This window comes from Patella vulgata, chromosome 6 (assembly GCF_932274485.2).
Source record: "Patella vulgata chromosome 6, xgPatVulg1.2, whole genome shotgun sequence".
Classification (NCBI taxonomy): domain Eukaryota; kingdom Metazoa; phylum Mollusca; class Gastropoda; family Patellidae; genus Patella; species Patella vulgata.
The window spans coordinates 16,620,114-16,626,113 of NC_065884.2; the positions used below are offsets into that span (position 1 = coordinate 16,620,114).

The following is a 6,000-nucleotide window of genomic DNA, read 5'->3' on the forward strand; positions in this document are numbered from 1 at the left end:
TGTCCCAAAAAGTGTGACGGACAGACAGACGGACAGACAGACAGACAGACAGACAGACAGACAGACGGACGAACCCATTTTAATAGTCCCCTGCTTTCTTCGAAAGGCGGGGGACAAAAACATAGCCGTATTACTGGCCTTGACATTGGTTTCAGGAAAATATTAAACCAGAGGATGGATTGTTAATAGGTCGACTGATCACGTTTACTATATTATGATTTATATAAATGTTAGTTATTCTAAAGATGTCGTAATTTAATATTCATCGGAAAGGTTCTAACATTAAAACATAAGTTGACATTTGAGGAATTAAGAAATTAAAACAAAAACGTGGCTAACGTAAACAATAATACACTCAACACAGATACACTAGCCATGGCGGATGAGTCTGAAAAAAAATTAATAAGAAAGTATTATGGCTATGTTCAGACAATAAGGTCCTATTCTGGGACAATAGAAGCAGGGGTAAGGGCATGCTTAATAAAAGGTTTGGTCTCGCTTTAACTTCGAAAACTCTTCTGCACATGTAAACCGCGCGATCGTTGCTTCAAAATCATCGGGCATATGGGGTAACTCAATTCCCTCGTTAGAAACAATAAGTACTTGTAAATTGTGCGGGGGTGGCGGTGATTGTTGTCAACAAAATTAAAAACAAAGAACTGGATTTACAGGATATCGTAAAAAGCATCTTCACTTCAGGTGATTTTCTTAATTTTTGTATCATATTCTGCCAAACTGATCAGCAGTAAAAATTCGAGTGGCCGCAAATATCACTGATAGGGTCAGTTAATTAGGCCAGAATATCAAATTTATAAACAGCTGTTGTTGATTATTAATAAAATAAGTAAATGATTGTGTTTGAAGTTTATCTGGATAAAACAAAATCCTATTTTCTGTAAGCAGGTACAACAATAGACAATGGGCGTTACCTTAGATCATTTTATACAGTGTTAAAAGAAAGCTTTCGAATTGCTGCTGTTTAACAGTTTGGTGATTCTGCTTGTAAAATCTTAGCTTTTAACCCCTGCCTGCTTTTTATTCCCCCTTTAGTAGCCCCAGTCTCAGCCCCTATTTTTCTGGTGAACAAATTAGATTAAACACCACCCAAGGAACACACCTACCAAATTCATTTGAAATACATTCACTGATTTGAAGAAGATTTCGAAAATGTGTGAAAATGTCTAAATTTTCAGCTGATTTATAGGACAGAATAAAAGTGAAGAAGTACCACCCAAGAAACATATCAACAAAATTGATTCCAATCTATCAAACTGTTCTTTAATCTAACTTTGGGCTAAAAATGTTGAGTACGGAACAGCTCAGTACATCCATAGAGAAGATTCCAATACCTAAATAAATGTTTAATACTTACCGCATTGATAGGTAACAGTAATGGAGGAATCTATAAACGATATAAATAGAAATTGTGAATATTTAACTATTAATGAATTGAGATTCTTTGCTTGATATTAACGAGCTAATTCTCGTCCGATAGTGGCCAGAAACAAACTTCAAAGTAATTTGTATTCCACATAATTGTGTCATATGTTAAGCTCATTGAGAGTTGTTTAGTTGACTAATAAATACAAAAATAAGTTTCGATTCACAGAGCCTAGGTGGCGGTGTGGTGGTGGTGGCGTGGGTGTGTGTGTGTGCGTGGGGTAAGTTAAAATGACTATATCATACTTTACAATACGACAAAGAATCAAAACAAAACAATGAAAAGGATTTCACCATACGGTAACCTTATATGGACATCGACATTAATGTCTAACTATGAACGAGAATTAGGGTCATAGGGTAATAAATATACTGAGCGCCATGGAAAACGCATCAATTTTTTTTCCGAAATATTTTATTACTAGGTGGTTTTGTATGTATATATATGTATACAATATCCTCAAACGTACGCATTTAAAACGACACACAACATAGCCCGTTGCTAAAATTAACTTGGAAAAATTTCTTTCAAGGGGTAAAATCATCGCAACAATCACCATAGTTTTTTTTGTAGACATTACCTTATTAATATCGCGATATCCTTGAGGCTATTGAAACCAATGCGATTCCATACCTAACTGACCAACAGATAGAGTGATTTAAAAAATGTTGAGATAAATATAGCTGGGCTGTATCCTCTGGTATTTTGAGTAGGATCCGTCAAGTTGTCTAACACAAAACAACAATTCTCACTATAATTCTGACTTACAAACATAAAACTTACCCGCTCTACATAACTGTAAATGAATGTTCTTTTGTTGTGTTAACCAATTTTGATATTCTACATCTGTATACCGATTACATTTACACAATGCCTGTTCCCAACAGTGGATAAAATCACTTTGAGATCTGTGAGGAAATAGAACGTTTAAAAAACATGAGAAAAATAGTCGCATGGTTAACTGAATTTCTACAGCATAACCTTATTCATTAAGGAATTTGTCTTCATATAATTTTACTGTTGCACACTCAAATGATTCTCTCTTTATTCGTACAACCCAAGTCGACTAAAGTAGTAGAACATTCCTTACTGTATGGTATGGATGTCTTGCACTGTACCTTCCTTCCAGAACATATGGTTATATTCATGAAGTCATGTTGTTTGGTCAAAACTGTGGAACCATTTCAGACTGTTCACTGCGAAGCATATTAGATTTGTCGGTGCATGAGCCATAAATGGCGATGACGACCTTTAACTGTTAAGGAGATTGGGGAGGGGGGTCTAGATTGAGTGTCGCGCTTTGAGCTCTAGCTAACCCATACGGTCCGTGGTCGTGGTTTCGTTCCCTGTTGTCAGATGTGGCGTGGGTGTTAAATAGCATCGCATGCTTACTATATAATTTTGTATTGTTACACCTATTGGAGAAAACAATAAAATGTGCCACCCTCTTTAAAAAGTGTAAAATTTACTTACTGACAAAGAGCAGGGGCATCTTTTTCGTGCAGTGCTTTAGCTGTAGTGTTATCAGCCTTTTTGTAACAATCTTCTGAAGCCGGACACTTGCCGATATGACCAATGACAACAGGAGCTTGAATATATGATAAGTGAAAAGTTCAATCTACAAACAAGACACAATCTATAGCTCGAAACTAAAAAAGGATTTAAGACAGCAATCAGATAGCCACCGCGATTGTTCAATAAATATAAGATCTTGGTAACTGGAGGTCACAGGACAATTAGCATACAATAATACTACAAGATACAGTATATTCAATGAAATCGACGAATTTGGGACTTCTATTTATGCAATAACATTCGAACAGCAAGAATCAGTTTTATTTCGGTGTTATTCTATGGAGATAGAACGTCTACAGCGTGAAATAGCATTTAACGTCCAATCGACACAAATCAGGTCATTTCGGGAATAACATTATTCCAATAATTCGCTTGCATTTAGCACTGCGAGGAAATTGGACGACTCGGAAGAAACCTATGAGGATTTGCGGGCGACCCAATTACTTGTTGTGTGCACGCTTGGAATCGAAACCATTCTAAAGCGCACACGTTAATCCCCACCCCTTTAGAAATTAATTTACAGTGTCCCAAAACAACTACGGACATAAGATACAATTAAAGTATTTTATCATACCGTCCAACAGACCAAGGGTTGTTAGAATTTCATCTGATGTATTCCCAGATGATGGATAGCCAGCTGAAGAAAACAATGTATGATCAATTGTATGCAATATATAAGCAATTATAATGTACGTAACTAAAGAAACATACACGTACGAAATGGTTTCAAGAATGATATTTCATAATAATATAACTTATTCATATAGCGTATTGCATGTGCAAAGCAAATTGTCGTCTATGTGCTTCCCAGGGGAGGATCCAGGAATTTTTGCAGGGGGGGGGGGGGGTCATGTTCCTCAGACAATGTCTCCCCCCCCCCCCTCCCGCATGGTCTTTATCGTCATTTTGGCGTATATACATACACATTGATATCACATAATGTCTATATTATTTTCTCGTGCTTTGAGTGCCCATCCTGTCCTAAATCCTGTCCTGGATCCGCCTCTGCTTCCGCCTCTGTCACCCAGATGACCACTGTGTGTGTCAACTACCTCTTGTCCGGGTTCTTCCAACGAGTCTGCGACACAGTCTACTTTTGATTTTCTTGTGGTCCAATAGCCAATTTTACTATATATTTCCCTGGTCTGTTTATCGTCTAACGGGGTATGTTTTCATCCGATTTCCGAAGGCGACTGTCATAATTAATTTATGTTAGGGGCACAATCTTTCCGATCGATTAAGACAAAAACAGACTTTTAGGCTTGCACAATACAACATCGAGTTATCAAATAATATACTGGTTCATACTTCAAACACGATCAATCCGATCGGAAGTTATGGCCATTTTTCATTTCAATCCACAAATATAAAGTTCAAAATGGAATCTTGTAACAATCTCGATTTCTATCCAAAATTCAAGATGACATCAAACCTACATTTTTGTTTTAAATGTTTGGGTTTTAAGTCCTTCTGTGTTAGATTTAAATACGGAAAATGATTATTAGGCGTCTCGCGCTTTCAGGTTTTAAAACATATATAAGATAATACCTGGACATTGAATCCCTGCTACTCTTTCTAATTTACCACTTACTGAAAATACAACCGATAAAATACAACTTTCAGAGGCCTATTAATATATAACATCTACTAAACCTATTGATGGCTCGAGTTAAAGTCAGATATAATCGATTTAACATACAATTAGACTATTTTTGATATTATGCCATTTGGCCAATAATTCAAATAGGCTGGTAGAAATATAGTAATGAATAACCATTTTCAAATATTATATATTGCATTGTATTTACCCGCTTCACAACCTATATCATTGTAATTTCCATGAGCAAACGTTACTCCTTGAAGGATTACTGAGGATGTTTTCAACCCACACAAACAGGCCACACCCTCTGTACAGTTGATATAATTTCTGTATGCTCTGAAAACACGTTAAATGGATACAATTCATTGTAATAATAATATAGCAATCTAATTCAAGTTCATTTCGTTTATTCTTTTCTGATTTGTACATTTAAAATTAGAAACGAAACGAAATTGGCATCTGTTTTAAATAGACCGAGAATATATATAAACGCTAGAAAGATATCGTTTTAAAAATATAAAAAATATTTGAATGGCTAACATCCCACAGCCTTAAAATTAACACTTTTTATTTGTACAAAAGTTCATAACTTTATTAATAAATCAAACAGATTCTAATCCATATCTGAGTCGCCAGTTTATATTTAAACTATATGTATATCGAATGGGTGGGTCTGCGAGAGGGTTATCTAATATGTTAGGTCCAATTCTACTGGAAGGTCTCCAGCAAACCGGAGCATGATGGTTATATGTGAGGCCAATTAAAAATGTTAATGCAACTTACGGACAAACTGCTGCCTTGTTTTCAAAATTAGGTAAAACAGCGGCTTCAAAGGTTTTGTAACAGTCGCCAATAGGGTTATTTTCTCGGCACGCATCTACATTAATAGTATAGTACACATAAAAAGTACATCCGTAACAAAACATAAAAACAGAATAAAACGTGATTGCCAATATATCTACACACCACTGACCAATACGTTAGATTCCCCGTGAGATGAAATCATTGCAACATATCGACACTCGACGTAGTGGTTTATCTTGTTACCTAAAGGTGTGATCGATTGTGACCACGGACCATTCAGAATACATGGACTTGAAGCTGAGTAACGCGGAATCGAGTTCTGTCAGTCACAATACACATTTTCTGTGAGAAATATCAGTTTTGTTATTGAATTGACGAATGCTGTGGGGTTTTTTCAACTGTCCTTGAGTCCAGAATATTTAATCGAATATACAAATAATTAACTGAAAATGTTAAACTAAAAAGATCTTTTAGCTTTTAACATAAAAATTTGGTAATTATGCAGGTGACATTTAACATGCCTGGATTTCTTTACATTCTGTAGTTGACATTAATTAACATATCTTGAAATAGGGCACAA

At 35.7% G+C, this 6,000-nt stretch overlaps 1 long non-coding RNA gene across 1 annotated transcript; it reads right to left on the reverse strand.

The window, feature by feature from the left end:
- Nucleotides 1–120: 120 nt before the first annotated feature.
- Nucleotides 121–5,601, reverse strand: LOC126823691 (uncharacterized). Its single transcript, XR_007681258.2, has 8 exons — nucleotides 5,400–5,601; nucleotides 4,825–4,952; nucleotides 4,565–4,606; nucleotides 3,591–3,653; nucleotides 2,915–3,029; nucleotides 2,225–2,349; nucleotides 1,373–1,402; nucleotides 121–388 (listed from the first exon to the last, which is right to left on the reverse strand). It is a non-coding gene; the product is annotated as an uncharacterized LOC126823691 (long non-coding RNA).
- Nucleotides 5,602–6,000: the final 399 nt, after the last annotated feature.